This window comes from Eriocheir sinensis, chromosome 23 (genome assembly GCF_024679095.1).
Source record: "Eriocheir sinensis breed Jianghai 21 chromosome 23, ASM2467909v1, whole genome shotgun sequence".
Classification (NCBI taxonomy): domain Eukaryota; kingdom Metazoa; phylum Arthropoda; class Malacostraca; order Decapoda; family Varunidae; genus Eriocheir; species Eriocheir sinensis.
This window is the reverse complement of record NC_066531.1, coordinates 2,036,060-2,052,487: the sequence shown is the minus strand read 5'-3', so window position 1 is coordinate 2,052,487 and position 16,428 is coordinate 2,036,060. Positions and strand designations below refer to the sequence as shown.

The 16,428-nt window shown below is 43.0% G+C and overlaps 3 long non-coding RNA genes across 3 annotated transcripts in view; 1 reads left to right on the top strand and 2 right to left on the bottom strand.

The window, feature by feature from the left end:
- LOC127002378 (uncharacterized) overlaps positions 1-16,428 on the bottom strand; it is a 20,724-nt gene extending 4,296 nt beyond the window's left edge. Inside the window, exon 1 of the long non-coding RNA XR_007756112.1 lies at positions 15,978-16,428. This is a non-coding gene — a long non-coding RNA (uncharacterized LOC127002378). The remainder of the gene's footprint in view (positions 1-15,977) is intronic.
- On the bottom strand, positions 3,196-3,747 carry LOC127002360 (uncharacterized). Its single transcript, XR_007756025.1, has 2 exons — positions 3,600-3,747; positions 3,196-3,427 (listed from the first exon to the last, which is right to left on the bottom strand). It is a non-coding gene; the product is annotated as an uncharacterized LOC127002360 (long non-coding RNA).
- LOC127002364 (uncharacterized) lies at positions 3,883-4,696 on the top strand. Its single transcript, XR_007756076.1, has 2 exons — positions 3,883-4,031; positions 4,230-4,696. It is a non-coding gene; the product is annotated as an uncharacterized LOC127002364 (long non-coding RNA).

The following is a 16,428-nucleotide window of genomic DNA, read 5'->3' as shown; positions in this document are numbered from 1 at the left end:
TCAATGTGCTTATTCTACTTGACCAACCAAATTCAGAGTGCTAATTCAACTTGTCCAACCAAATTCAAAGTGCTAATTCTGCTTGTCCAACCAAATTCAGAGTGCTAAGTCTACTTGTCCAACCAAATTCAGAGTGCTAATTCTACTTGTCCAACCAAATTCAGAGTGCTAATTCTACTTGTCCAACCAAATTCAGAGTGCTAATTCTACTTGTCCAACCAAATTCAAAGTGCTAATTCTACTTGTCCAACCAAATTCAGAGTGCTTATTCTACTTGTCCAACCAAATTCAAAGTGCTAATTCTACTTGTCCAACCAAATTCAGAGTGCTTATTCTACTTGTCCAACCAAATTCAAAGTGCTAATTCTACTTGTCCAACCAAATTCAGAGTGCTTATTCTACTTGTCCAACCAAATTCAGAGTGCTAATTCTACTTGTCCAACCAAATTCAGAGTGCTAATTCTACTTGTCCAACCAAATTCAAAGTGCTAATTCTACTTGTCCAACCAAATTCAGAGTGCTTATTCTACTTGTCCAACCAAATTCAAAGTGCTAATTCTACTTGTCCAACCAAATTCAGAGTGCTTATTCTACTTGTCCAACCAAATTCAAAGTGCTAATTCTACTTGTCCAACCAAATTCAGAGTGCTAATTCTACTTGTCCAACCAAATTCAGAGTGCTAATTCTACTTGTCCAACCAAATTCAGAGTGCTAATTCTACTTGTCCAACCAAATTCAGAGTGCTAATTCTACTTGTCCAACCAAATTCAGAGTGCTTATTCTACTTGTCCAACCAAATTCAAAGTAATATAATTCTACTTTGGGAAACATTTATAGTCCAACCAAATTCAGAGGGCTTATTCTACTTGACCAACCAAATTCAGAGTGCTAATTCTACTTGTCCAACCAAATTCAGAGTGCTAATTCTACTTGTCCAACCAAATTCAGAGTGCTAATTCTACTTGTCCAACCAAATTCAGAGTGCTAATTCTACTTGTCCAACCAAATTCAGAGTGCTTATTCTACTTGTCCAACCAAATTCAAAGTGCTAATTCTACTTGACCAACCAAATTCAAAGTACTAACTCTACTTGTCCAACCAAATTCAAAATACTAACTCTACTTTGGGAAACGTTTATAATCCAACCAAATTCCGCTTTAGGAAACATTTATAATCCAACCAAATTCTGCTTTAGGAAACGTTTATAATCCAACCAAATTCTGCTTTAGGAAACGTTTATAATCCAACCAAATTCTGCTTTAGGAAACTTTTATAATCCAACCAAATTCTGCTTTAGGAAACTTTTATAATCCAACCAAATTCTGCTTTAGGAAACTTTTATAATCCAACCAAATTCTGCTTTAGGAAACTTTTATAATCCAACCAAATTCTGCTTTAGGAAACTTTTATAATCCAACCAAATTCTGCTTTAGGAAACTTTTATAATCCAACCAAATTCTGCTTTAGGAAACTTTTATAATCCAACCAAATTCTGCTTTAGGAAACTTTTATAATCCAACCAAATTCTGCTTTAGGAAACTTTTATAATCCAACCAAATTCTGCTTTAGGAAACATTTATAATCCAACCAAATTCTGCTTTAGGAAACGTTTATAATCCAACCAAATTCTGCTTTAGGAAACATTTATAATCCAACCAAATTCTGCTTTAGGAAACATTTATAATCCAACCAAATTCTGCTTCAGGAAACGTTTATAATCCAACCAAATTCTGCTTTAGGAAACTTTTATAATCCAACCAAATTCTGCTTTAGGAAACATTTATAATCCAACCAAATTCAAAGTACCAATTCTACTTTAGGAAACATTTATAGTCCATCCAAATTGTCAAGTCCGTTTGGTCTTAGGCTCCTGTGGGTCCATATCCCCCCTCTGCTTTGCCCCACAGTCCCAAGACCTATCTCTCACTCTCCTATGTAAGGTACGTGAACCATTTAGCACCCAGAACACTCATTACCACCCACCCACAGTGATACGGAGCCTTGCCGACAGGGATGGAGAGGTAGCTTGACGCCAAATCGAAACTTTAATGAACGCACAAAAACTTAAAATACTTCTGTTAATGTGAGTGCCTTATTTTGTTCTGTATTTACTTGTATAGTACGAAATGGATGTTAACCTCCCACTGCCTTCCTTTAAAATGCTAATCGTGGATATGCGAATTGCAATCAAGTCGATCTTTAATATTTTTTCGGAATTTGGTTACCTGGTATGTTTGTTTAGTATGATTTGGCCTCCCCATTACAGACATCAACACACCATTGTAGAGATCTCTAAATCGTGACCATTGACCCAGTAGCAGCGGGGGTCATGTTTCTTAATGGTCCCTCCGAGCGAGAAAAATGAGAAAGAATCACCCCTCACACAAACCATTTCATAATATATATCAAAGCATTTGTGATCAGATTATGTATCATCTATTTTGGGGGGTTTATATCATGGCACAAATTTGGCCCGTCGCTGCTACACGGTAAAGACACAAATTTGCCCCGTCACTGCTACACGGTTAAACGACATCTATCCGTTGCATAATTTTCATATTCAAGTGAGGAGCAATAACTCTTCGTAAAGAGAGATAACATATACAGACTATACAGTTAGATCGAGCTTCTGATGTGCTGGTGTAGTGGTTAGTGTGCCTAGCTATGAATCTGCTGGTCCAGGTTCGATCCCGGCTCCAGTATTTGGCATGCAGCCCACCCATGTGTTCATTCTTTCCTTGGGGGTAGTTCATCAACGGGCATCTGGGTAAACACGGGGATGGTGCAGTATGATGCCCTGGGTGTCATACGGGGCCTGTGTCCACGGTGATGGGAGTCAACCTTTTCAGGGCTTTCATGAGTCAATGGCTGTTGTACGGTGAAGCCTAAACAGGGCTCACCATAAAACACCTAACTCAAGCTAACTGTAGGGCATGGTGGCATAGCGTGACCCACCATGCATGCCCTGGGTCATTGTGGTGGGTGAGTGATCTTGAGGTGGGCATTTTGTCATGGGTGGTGATGTAAGGCCATGGCAGACTGAATTAGCTATCCATTCTGTAATCACCATTCATAAAACCATCTAACTCAAGCTTATTTTAGACCATGGTGGCATAGCGCAACCCACCATGCATGCCCTGGGTCATTGAGGTGGGTGAGTGATCTTGAGGTGGGCTTTTTGTCATGGGTGGTGATGTAAGGCCATGGCAGACTGAATTAGCTATCCATTCTGTAATCACCATTCATAAAACCACCTAACTCAAGCTTATTTTAGACCATGGTGGCATAGCGCAACCCACCATGCATGCCCTGGGTCATTGTGGTGGGTGAGTGATCCTGAGGTGGGCTTTTTGTCATGGGTGGTGATGTAAGGCCATGGCAGACTGAATTAGCTATCCATTCTGTAATCACCATTCATAAAACCACCTAACTCAAGCTTATTTTAGACCATGGTGGCATAGCGCAACCCACCATGCATGCCCTGGGTCAATGTGGTGGGTGAGTGATCCTGAGGTGGGCTTTTCGTCATGGGTGGTGATGTAAGGTCATGGCAGACTGAATTAGCCATCCATTCTGTAATCACCATTCATAAAACCACCTAACTCAAGCTTATTGTAGACCATGGTGGCATAGCGCAACCCACCATGCATGCCCTGGGTCATTGTGGTGGGTGAGTGATCTTGAGGTGGGCATTTTGTCATGGGTGGTGATGTAAGGCCATGGCAGACTGAATTAGCTATCCATTCTGTAATCACCATTCATAAAACCACCTAACTCAAGCTTATTTTAGACCATGGTGGCATAGCGTGACCCACCATGCATGCCCTGGGTCATTGTGGTGGGTGAGTGATCTTGAGGTGGGCATTTTGTCATGGGTGGTGATGTAAGGTCATGGCAGACTGAATTAGCTATCCATTCTGTAATCACCATTCATAAAACCACCTAACTCAAGCTTATTTTAGACCATGGTGGCATAGCACAACCCACCATGCATGCCCCTGGGTCATTGTGGTGGGTGAGTGATCTTGAGGTGGGCTTTTTGTCATGGGTGGTGATGTAAGGCCATGGCAGACTGAATTAGCTATCCATTCTGTAATCACCATTCATAAAACCACCTAACTCAAACTTGTTATAGACCATGGTGGCATAGCACAGCACAAGCTTATTGTAGACCCATGGTGGCATAGCACAAACATACATGCCCTGGGTCATTGTGAGTGATCTTGAGGTGGGCATTTTGTCATGGGTGGTGATGTAAGGCCATGGCAGACTGAATTAGCTATCCATTCTGTAATCACTTGTCAAATTCTCTATAGTAGACAGCAAGCAACTCTCGGGTAGATGTCACGCTTCACGAGACTTAATTTTGTAACAAACCACCCCCAAAAAAATGGAGTTTGTGTAAAAGGAAATAGTTTTAATGGCTTTATGGTCATGAGAGGAGCAGGTACTCTGATGTACATTCCATGCTCTATTCTTAGTCTCAAAATGCAGTGGAATGTTGATGTTTCTCGGCCAATTCTCAATTTTCCCATCGCTGAAGCCCACGAGTTGACCACCACAGGCTCAAGAGTTGGTAACCAAAATGAGCACTGAGGCAATGCGCAGCTAAACCATATACCCCCAACTTAACTATTTATGCTCTTTGTTTCATACCTGATTATGTGTTACGAAAATAAAAATGAAAATTGTACTGACCATGAGAGTTACTAACCTTTGTATAAGCTACATCATACAGCCAGGGTCATAAAACCAAGCCTGGAAATGCCCCAAACTCCTACGAAAATCTTGTCAAATACAGCCAGGGTCATCAAACTCCTATGAAAACCTTGTCAAATACAGCCAGGGTCATCAAACTCCTATGAAAACCTTGTCAAATACAGCCAGGGTCATAAAACCAAGCCTGGAAATGCCCCAAACTCCTACGAAAACTTTGTCAAATACAGCCAGGGTCATAAAACTCCCAAACTCCTACGAAAACCTTGTCAAATACAGCCAGGGTCATAAAACCAAGCCTGGAAATGCCCCAAACTCCTACGAAAATCTTGTCAAATACAGCCAGGGTCATAAAACTCCCAAACTCCTACGAAAACCTTGTCAAATACAGCCAGGGTCATAAAACCAAGCCTGGAAATGCCCAAACTCCTACGAAAACCTTGTCAAATACAGCCAGGGTCATAAAACTCCCAAACTCCTACGAAAACCTTGTCAAATACAGCCAGGGTCATAAAACTCCCAAACTCCTACGAAAACCTTGCCAAATACAGCCAGGGTCATAAAACTCCCAAACTCCTACGAAAACCTTGTCAAATACAGCCAGGGTCATAAAACTCCCAAACTCCTACGAAAACCTTGTCAAATACAGCCAGGGTCATAAAACTCCCAAACTCCTTCGAAAACCTTGTCAAATACAGCCAGGGTCATAAAACCAAGCCTGGAAATGCCCCAAACTCCGACGAAAATCTTGTCAAATACAGCCAGGGTCATAAAACTCCCAAACTCCTACGAAAACCTTGTCAAATACAGCCAGGGTCATAAAACCAAGCCTGGAAATGCCCCAAACTCCTACGAAAACCTTGTCAAATACAGCCAGGGTCATAAAACTCCCAAACTCCTACGAAAACCTTGTCAAATACAGCCAGGGTCATAAAACTCCCAAACTCCTACGAAAACCTTGTCAAATACAGCCAGGGTCATAAAACTCCCAAACTCCTACGAAAATCTTGTCAAATACAGCCAGGGTCATAAAACCAAGCCTGGAAATGCCCCAAACTCCTACGAAAATCTTGTCAAATACAGCCAGGGTCATAAAACTCCCAAACTCCTACGAAAACCTTGTCAAATACAGCCAGGGTCATAAAACTCCCAAACTCCTACGAAAACCTTGTCAAATACAGCCAGGGTCATAAAACTCCCAAACTCCTACGAAAACCTTGTCAAATACAGCCAGGGTCATAAAACTCCCAAATCCTACGAAAATCTTGTCAAATACAGCCAGGGTCATAAAACTCCTAAACTCCAACGAAAACCTTGTCAAATACAGCCAGGGTCATAAAACTCCCAAACTCCTACGAAAACCTTGTCAAATACTGCCAGGGTCATAAAACTAAGCCTGGAAATGCCCCAAACTCCTACGAAAACCTTGTCAAATACAGCCAGGGTCATAAAACCATGCCTGGAAATGCCCCAAACTCCTACGAAAATCTTGTCAAATACAGCCAGGGTCATAAAACTCCCAAACTCCTATGAAAACCTTGTCAAATACAGCCAGGGTCATAAAACTCCCAAACTCCTATGAAAACCTTGTCAAATACAGCCAGGGTCATAAAACTCCCAAACTCCTACGAAAACTTTGTCAAATACAGCCAGGGTCACAAAACTAAGCCTGGAAATGCCCCAAACTCCTACGAAAACCTTGTCAAATACAGCCAGGGTCAACAAACTCCTACGAAAACCTTGTCAAATACAGCCAGGGTCATAAAACCAAGCCTGGAAAAGCCCCAAACTCCTACGAAAACCTTGTCAAATACAGCCAGGGTCATAAAACTCCCAAACTCCTACGAAAACCTTGTCAAATACAGCCGGGGTCATAAAACTGAGCCTGGAAATGCCCCAAACTCCTACGAAAACCTTGTCAAATACAGCCAGGGTCATAAAACCAAGCCTGGAAAAGCCCCAAACTCCTACGAAAACCTTGTCAAATACAGCCAGGGTCATAAAACCAAGCCTGGAAAACTCCCAAACTCCTACGAAAACCTTGTCAAATACAGCCAGGGTCATAAAACTGAGCCTGGAAATGCCCTAAACTCCTACGAAAACCTTGTCAAATACAGCCAGGGTCATAAAACCAAGCCTGGAAATGCCCCAAACTCCTACGAAAACCTTGTCAAATACAGCCAGGGTCATTAAACCAAGCCTGGAAATGCCCCAAACTCCTACGAAAACCTTGTCAAATACAGCCAGGGTCATAAAACCAAGCCTGGAAATGCCCCAAACTCCTACGAAAACCTTGTCAAATACAGCCAGGGTCATAAAACTGAGCCTGGAAATGCCCCAAACTCCTACGAAAACCTTGTCAAATACAGCCAGGGTCAACAAACTCCTACGAAAACCTTGTCAAATACAGCCAGGGTCATAAAACCAAGCCTGGAAATGCCCCAAACTCCTACGAAAATCTTGTCAAATACAGCCAGGGTCATAAAACTCCCAAACTCCTACGAAAACCTTGTCAAATACAGCCAGGGTCATAAAACTGAGCCTGGAAATGCCCCAAACTCCTACGAAAACCTTGTCAAATACAGCCAGGGTCATAAAACCAAGCCTGGAAATGCCCCAAACTCCTACGAAAATCTTGTCAAATACAGCCAGGGTCATAAAACCAAGCCTGGAAATGCCCCAAACTCCTACGAAAATCTTGTCAAATACAGCCAGGGTCAACAAACTCCTATGAAAACCTTGTCAAATACAGCCAGGGTCATAAAACCAAGCCTGGAAATGCCCCAAACTCCTACGAAAATCTTGTCAAATACAGCCAGGGTCAACAAACTCCTATGAAAACCTTGTCAAATACAGCCAGGGTCATAAAACCAAGCCTGGAAATGCCCCAAACTCCTACGAAAATCTTGTCAAATACAGCCAGGGTCAACAAACTCCTATGAAAACCTTGTCAAATACAGCCAGGGTCATAAAACCAAGCCTGGAAATGCCCCAAACTCCTATGAAAACCTTGTCAAATACAGCCAGGGTCATAAAACCAAGCCTGGAAATGCCCCAAACTCCTACGAAAATCTTGTCAAATACAGCCAGGGTCATAAAACTAATCCTGGAAATGCCCCAAACTCCTACGAAAATCTTGTCAAATACAGCCAGGGTCATAAAACTAAGCCTGGAAATGCCCCAAACTCCTACGAAAATCTTGTCAAATACAGCCAGGGTCATAAAACTGAGCCTGGAAATGCCCCAAACTCCTATGAAAACCTTGTCAAATATGTGAGCTTGGCCACCGAAATGTTTAAAAATATGACCTCTCAGCTTTCATCTCTCCCCGCCACCAGCCTTTTCTTTTTTTTACAACAAAGGAGACAGCTCAAGGGCACAAAAAAAGGAAACAAATATATAAAATAGCCCGCTACTCGCTGCTCCTATAAAGAATCCAAAGAGGTGGCCGAAAGAGAGGTCAGTTTCGGGAGGAGAGGTGTCCTGATACCCTCCTCTTGGAAGAGTTCAAGTCGTAGGCAGGAGGAAATACAGATGAAGGAAGATTGTTCCAGAGTTTACCAGCGTGAGGGATGAAAGAGTGAAGATATGCTGGTTAACTCTTGCATAAGGGGTTTGGACAGTATAGGGATGATAGAGTGAAGATGCTGGTTAACTCTTGCATAAGGGGTTTAGACAGTATAGGGATGCAAGAGTGAAGATGCTGGTTAACTCTTGCATAAGGGGTTTGGACAGTATAGGGATGAAAGAGTGAAGATGCTGGTTAACTCTTGCATAAGGGGTTTGGACAGTATAGGGATGAAAGAGTGAAGATGCTGGTTAACTCTTGCATAAGGGATTTGGACAGTATAGGGATGAAAGAGTGAAGATGCTGGTTAACTCTTGCATAAGGGGTTTGGACAGTATAGGGATGAAAGAGTGAAGATGCTGGTTAACTCTTGCATAAGGGGTTTGGACAGTATAGGGATGAAAGAGTGAAGATGTTGGTTAACTCTTGCATAAGGGGTTTGGACAGTATAGGGATGAAAGAGTGAAGATGCTGGTTAACTCTTGCATAAGGGGTTTGGACAGTATAGGGATGAAAGAGTGAAGATTATACATTATATATTAATACCTGGTACACTGCTGGGTGGACAGGGGCGTAGGGTATCGGAAAAGCCGCCCAAATTTTTCCACTCCGCCCGGGAATCGAACCCGGGCTCTCTCGGTTGTGAGCTGAGTGTGCTAACCACTGCACCACGAAGCCCGCGTTTTATATATAAGGATTTATATATAAGAGGATTACCAGCCATAACCTCCATTCCCCTGCCTTTTAATATTCTTGTTAATCCAAAAACACGCATTCTTTGACTATTCTAACACCCATTAATAGTTTTCAAGGGGTTAAGACGGTTACCAGACACATAGAACCATCATTCCCCTGCCTCTGATATTCTTGTTAATCCAAAAACACGCATTCTTTGACTATTCCAACACCCATTAATAGTTTTCAGGGGTTAAGACGGTTACCAGACACACAGAACCACCATTCCCCTGCCTCTAATATTCTTGATAATCCAAAAACACGCATTCTTTGACTATTCCAACACCCATTAATAGTTTTCAGGGGTTAAGACGGTTACCAGACACACAGAACCCCTATCCCCCTGCCTCTAATATTCTTGATAATCCAAAAACATGCATTCTTTGACTATTCTAACACCCATTAATAGTTTTCAAGGGTTAAGACGGGTACCAGACACACAGAACCCCTATTTCCTTGCCTCTAATATTCTTGATAATCCAAAAACACGCATTCTTTGACTATTCCAACACCCATTAATAGTTTTCAGGGGTCAAGACGGTTACCAGACACAGAACCATCATTCCCCTGCCTCTGATATTCTTGATAATCCAAAAACATGCATTCTTTGACTATTCTAACACCCATTAATAGTTTTCAGGGGTTAAGACGGTTACCAGACACACAGAACCCCTATTTCCCTGCCTCTGATATTCTTGATAATCCAAAAACACGCATTCTTTGACTATTCCAACACCCATTAATAGTTTTCAGGGGTTAAGACGGTTACCAGACACACAGAACCTCTATCCCCCTGCCTCTGATATTCTTGTTAATCCAAAAACACGCATTCTTTGACTATTCCAACACCCATTAATAGTTTTCAGGGGTTAAGACGGTTACCAGACACACAGAACCCCTATTTCCCTGCCTTCTGATATTCTTGTTAATCCAAAAACACGCATTCTTTGACTATTCCAACACCCATTAATAGTTTTCAAGGGTTAAGACGGGTACCAGACACACAGAACCACCATTCCCCTGCCTCTGATATTCTTGATAATCCAAAAACACGCATTCTTTGACTATTCCAACACCCATTAATAGTTTTCAAGGGTCAAGACGGTTACCAGACACACAAGACCTCTATTTCCCTGCCTCTAATATTCTTGATAATCCAAAAACACGCATTCTTTGACTATTCCAACACCCATTAATAGTTTTCAAGGGTTAAGACGGGTACCAGACACACAGAACCACCATTCCCCTGCCTCTAATATTCTTGATAATCCAAAATCACGCATTCTTTGACTATTCCAACACCCATTAATAGTTTTCAGGGGTCAAGACGGTTACCAGACACACAGAACCACCATTCCCCTGCCTCTAATATTCTTGATAATCCAAAAACACGCATTCTTTGACTATTCCAACACCCATTAATAGTTTTCAGGGGTTAAGACGGTTACCAGACACAGAACCCCTATCCCCCTGCCTCTAATATTCTTGATAATCCAAAAACACGCATTCTTTGACTATTCTAACACCCATTAATAGTTTTCAGGGGTTAAGACGGTTACCAGACACAGAACCACTATCCCCCTGCCTCTAATATTCTTGATAATCCAAAAACACGCATTCTTTGACTATTCCAACACCCATTAATAGTTTTCAGGGGTTAAGACGGTTACCAGACACACAGAACCCCTATTTCCCTGCCTCTAATATTCTTGATAATCCAAAAACACGCATTCTTTGACTATTCCAACACCCATTAATAGTTTTCAGGGGTTAAGACGGTTACCAGACACACAGAACCACGATTCCCCTGCCTCTGATATTCTTGTTAATCCAAAAACACGCATTCTTTGACCTTTCCAACACCCATTAATAGTTTTCAAGGGTTAAGACGGGTACCAGACACACAGAACCACGATTCCCCTGCCTCTAATATTCTTGATAATCCAAAAACACGCATTCTTTGACCTTTCCAACACCCATTAATAGTTTTCAAGGGTTAAGACGGTTACCAGACACACAGAACCACTATCCCCCTGCCTCTGATATTCTTGTTAATCCAAAAACACGCATTCTTTGACTATTCTAACACCCATTAATAGTTTTCAGGGGTTAAGACGGTTACCAGACACACAGAACCTCTATCCCCCTGCCTCTGATATTCTTGTTAATCCAAAAACACGCATTCTTTGACTATTCTAACACCCATTAATAGTTTTCAGGGGTCAAGACGGGTACCAGACACACAGAACCACTATCCCCCTGCCTCTGATATTCTTGTTAATCCAAAAACACGCATTCTTTGACTATTCCAACACCCATTAATAGTTTTCAGGGGTTAAGACGGGTACCAGACACACAGAACCCCTATTTCCCTGCCTCTGATATTCTTGTTAATCCAAAAACACGCATTCTGTGACTATTCTAACACCCATTAATAGTTTTCAGGGGTTAAGACGGTTACCAGACACACAGAACCATCATTTCCCTGCCTCTGATATTCTTGTTAATCCAAAAACACGCATTCTTTGACTATTCCAACACCCATTAATAGTTTTCAGGGGTCAAGACGGTTACCAGACACACAGAACCATCATTTCCCTGCCTCTGATATTCTTGTTAATCCAAAAACACGCATTCTGTGACTATTCTAACACCCATTAATAGTTTTCAGGGGTTAAGACGGTTACCAGACACACAGAACCTCTATCCCCCTGCCTCTGATATTCTTGTTAATCCAAAAACACGCATTCTGTGACTATTCCAACACCCATTAATAGTTTTCAGGGGTTAAGACGGTTACCAGACACACAGAACCTCTATCCCCCTGCCTCTGATATTCTTGATAATCCAAAAACACGCATTATGTGACTATTCTAACACCCATTAATAGTTTTCAAGGGTCAAGACGGTTACCAGACACACAGAACCCCTATTTCCCTGCCTCTAATATTCTTGATAATCCAAAAACACGCATTCTTTGACTATTCTAACACCCATTAATAGTTTTCAGGGGTCAAGACGGTTACCAGACACACAGAACCACTATCCCCCTGCCTCTGATATTCTTGATAATCCAAAAACACGCATTCTTTGACTATTCCAACACCCATTAATAGTTTTCAAGGGTTAAGACGGTTACCAGACACACAGAACCCCTATTTCCCTGCCTCTAATATTCTTGATAATCCAAAAACACGCATTCTTTGACTATTCCAACACCCATTAATAGTTTTCAGGGGTTAAGACGGTTACCAGACACACTGAACCACTATTTCCCTGCCTCTGATATTCTTGTTAATCCAAAAACACGCATTCTTTGACTATTCTAACACCCATTAATAGTTTTCAGGGGTTAAGACGGGTACCAGACACACAGAACCACTATCCCCTGCCTGTAATATTCTTGTTAATCCAAAAACACGCATTCTGTGACTATTCTAACACCCATTAATAGTTTTCAGGGGTTAAGACGGTTACCAGACACACAGAATCACTATCCCCCTGCCTCTGATATTCTTGATAATCCAAAAACACGCATTCTTTGACTATTCCAACACCCATTAATAGTTTTCAGGGGTCAAGACGGTTACCAGACACACAGAACCTCTATCCCCCTGCCTCTAATATTCTTGTTAATCCAAAAACACGCATTCTTTGACTATTCCAACACCCATTAATAGTTTTCAGGGGTTAAGACTGTTACCAGACACACAGAACCCCTATTTCCCTGCCTTTAATATTCTTGATAATCCAAAAACACGCATTCTTTGACTATTCTAACACCCATTAATAGTCTTCAAGGGTGATAGGCTCTCGCTCGCCTATTTCCATGTATTAATAGTTGTATAATCACTGTACTGCTTGGGGGTTGGGATAGCAGGTATGTTCTCAATGCCTGGGGTTGGGATAGCAGGCTCCTCGATCCCTTCTCCTATATGTTCTCAATGCCTGGGGTTGGGATAGCAGGCTCCTCGATCCCTTCTCCTATATGTTCTCAATGCCTGGGGGTTGGGATAGCAGGCTCCTCGATCCCTTCTCCTATATGTTCTCAATGCCTGGGGGTTGGGATAGCAGGCTCCTCGATCCCTTCTCCTATATGTTCTCAATGCCTGGGGGTTGGGATAGCAGGCTCCTCGATCCCTTCTCCTATATGTTCTCAATGCTTGGGGGTTGGGATAGCAGGCTCCTCGATCCCTTCTCCTATATGTTCTCAATGCCTGGGGGTTGGGATAGCAGGCTCCTCGATCCCTTCTTCTATATGATCTCAACTTGCAACAATAAACGATCAATCATATTTTCCCTTCAATGTCCGGGTATATGTGGCGGTAACTCTTCAACAGGGCAGGCTAGGTTAGGTTATTAGGGCCGTTTAAAGAGATGATTGATTGATGATAGTTTATTGTTGCAGGTAAGTAAGAATCACAATAAGTATAGTTTCTCCAGAACACCACGAGGGTATTTAAGAAGGTCAGCCCAGTGTCTTCCCCTACCATGTGTTTCAGACGCCATGACAGTTTTTCGACTATAACATTTTAACGAAGCGTCGGACAAGGATGGTATTTTGGAAGGTCGTGAATGTGGGCCCAGCACGCTACCACTCAACCACCGCCTACTAAGAGGACGAGTAGGGAACAAGGAATTTGGTTATTACAAGTAGTTGCTAATCTTCCCTTCCTTAATTAAGCACTGCCATTTATAACCCGCATTCCTACACAGCGCCGCCCTGTACGCGCCTGCTTGTTAAGACTCGCGATAGTTGTTAAGGTTTTCACGGGTAGTTTTATGATGCGGTTCAGGCGCCAAACAGTTTTTCGACTATAACATTTTAACGAAGCGTCGGACAAGGATGTTTTTTTGGAAGAAGATGATTCAGACCCAGACCTAATTGGCAAAAATAGGCTTAGGTGTCAAATGTGGATGATTATGGCACTTGTAGGAGTAACTTTGGGATAGACTTCACTAAAATATACAGGCTCGGGTAGTCATCTCAATCGACAGTTTTTTTCTCTCTCTCTCTCTCTCTCTCTCTCTCTCTCTCTCTCTCTCTCTCTCTCTCTCTCTCTCTCGTAAAACTTTTTCGTAAATATATAATAATTTCAAATGAGCATCACCTCTATGTATAGGGCTATGTATAGGGCTGACTAGTATGTGAGTGTGTGTGTGTGTGTGTAAGAGAGAGAGAGACAGAATTGAGGCGATAGGCATGGGTCTAAAGAGAGAGAGAGAGAGAGAGAGAGAGAGAGAGAGAGAGAGAGAGAGAGAGAGACACACACACACACACACACACAGAATTGAGGCGATAGGCATGGGTCTAACGAGAGAGAGAGAGAGAGACACACACACACACACACACAGGGTGAGGCGATAGGCATGGGTCTAACGAGAGAGAGAGAGAGAGAGAGAGAGAGAGAGAGAGAGAGAGACTACCAGTTGAGTCTCGCTACCCGGGCCTGTATATTTTAGCGAAGTCTATCCTAAAGTTACTCCTACAAGTGCCATAATCATCCACATTTGACACCTAGGCCTATTTTTGCCAATTAGGTCTGGGTCTGAATCATCGTCTTCCAAAATACCATCCTTGTCCGACGCTTTGTTAAAATGTTATAGTCGAAAAACTGTTTGGCGCCTGAACCGCATCATAAAATTACCCGTGAAAACCTTAACAAGTACCACGAGTCTTAACAAGCAGGCGCGTACAGGGCGGCGCTGTGTAGGAATGCGGGTTATAAATGACAGTGCTTAATTAAGGAAGGGAAGATTAGCAACTACTTGTAATAACCAAATTCCTTGTTCCCCACTCGCCCTCTTATTGGCGGTGGCTGAGTGGTAGCGTGCTGGGCCCACATTCACGACCCGGGTTCGAATCCTCACGCAACCACCTGGGATTTTTCAGTCACCTCCGAGTGGCTTAAAACTACCCACATGCTGTCCAGAACCAAATTCCTTGTTCCTCACTCGTCCTCTTAGTGGGCGGTGGCTGAGTGGGAGCGTGCTGGGCCCACATTCACGACCCGGGTTCGAATCCCCACGCTACCACCTGGGATTTTTCAGTCACCGCCGAGTGGCTTAAAACTACCCACATGCTGTCCTGAACCAAATTCCTTGTTCCCCACTCGCCCTCTTATTGGCGGTGGCTGAGTGGTAGCGTGCTGGGCCCACATTCACGACCCGGGTTCGAATCCCCACGCTACCACCTGGGATTTTTCAGTCACCGCCGAGTGGCTTAAAACTACCCACATGCTGTCCTGAACCAAATTCCTTGTTCCCCACTCGCCCTCTTATTGGCGGTGGCTGAGTGGTAGCGTGCTGGGCCCACATTCACGACCCGGGTTCGAATCCCCACGCTACCACCTGGGATTTTTCAGTCACCGCCGAGTGGCTTAAAACTACCCACATGCTGTCCTGAAGACCACCCATCAACCCGGACTCTAGAGGGAACCGTCCAAGTGAATCAAGGAGTTCCGGGGGGCAGCATGATTAGGGAAGATTAGCAACTATTTGTAACGACCAATCCCTCGTTCCACACTCGCCCTGTTAATCCAAAGCTCGTATATTGCATCTTGTTGCTAACCACTGCACCATGGAGCCCCCGTGTGAGAGAGAGAGAGAGAGAGAGAGAGAGAGAGAGAGAATGTACAGTACCATCCCGTCACTGAGAGAGAGAGAGAGAGAGAGAGAATGTACAGTACCATCCCGTCACTGAGAGAGAGAGAGAGAGAGAGAGAGAGAGAGAGAGAGAGAGAGAGTACCGAACCACCATCCCGTCACTGAGAGAGAGAGAGAGAGAGAGTATCGTACTACCATCCCGTCACTGAGAGAGAGAGAGAGAGAATCTGATAATTTAGGTCATTTAAGGTTATTGTCGTGTAATAATAAACTTCTAATCCATGAAATATATTCGTTTACATATATTTAGGTCCACCTGTACAGTTAATGGTGAAATGGATCAGTCCTTACCTTAATAACGGGCAGGAGATGACCACGAGAGAACACGTCCGTCCTCCACCACGACTCAAGGCGAAATGCGTAGAAATTAGAGTTGCTTAGTCACCGTTGCCAGATTATCGTACTCAGAGCCTCATATATACCGGTTTCTGACGCCTAACTATGGCCAAGAAACACCAGGAATTAAGTATTTTAACGATGAATATAAATGAAGCTAGTTATTGGGGCCAAGGGGACAGTTTTGGGTTGGAAGTTGGTCTGTTTGAGGCTGAGTACGACAATCTGGCAACCCGTACACCATCGCACCAGTCCACCGTTGCCAAATTATCGTACTCAGAGCCTCATATTTACCGGTTTCTGACGCCTAACTATGGCCAAGAAACACCAGGAATTAAGTATTTTAACGATGAATATAAATGAAGCTAGTTATTGGGGCCAAGGAGACAGTTTTGGGTTGGATGTT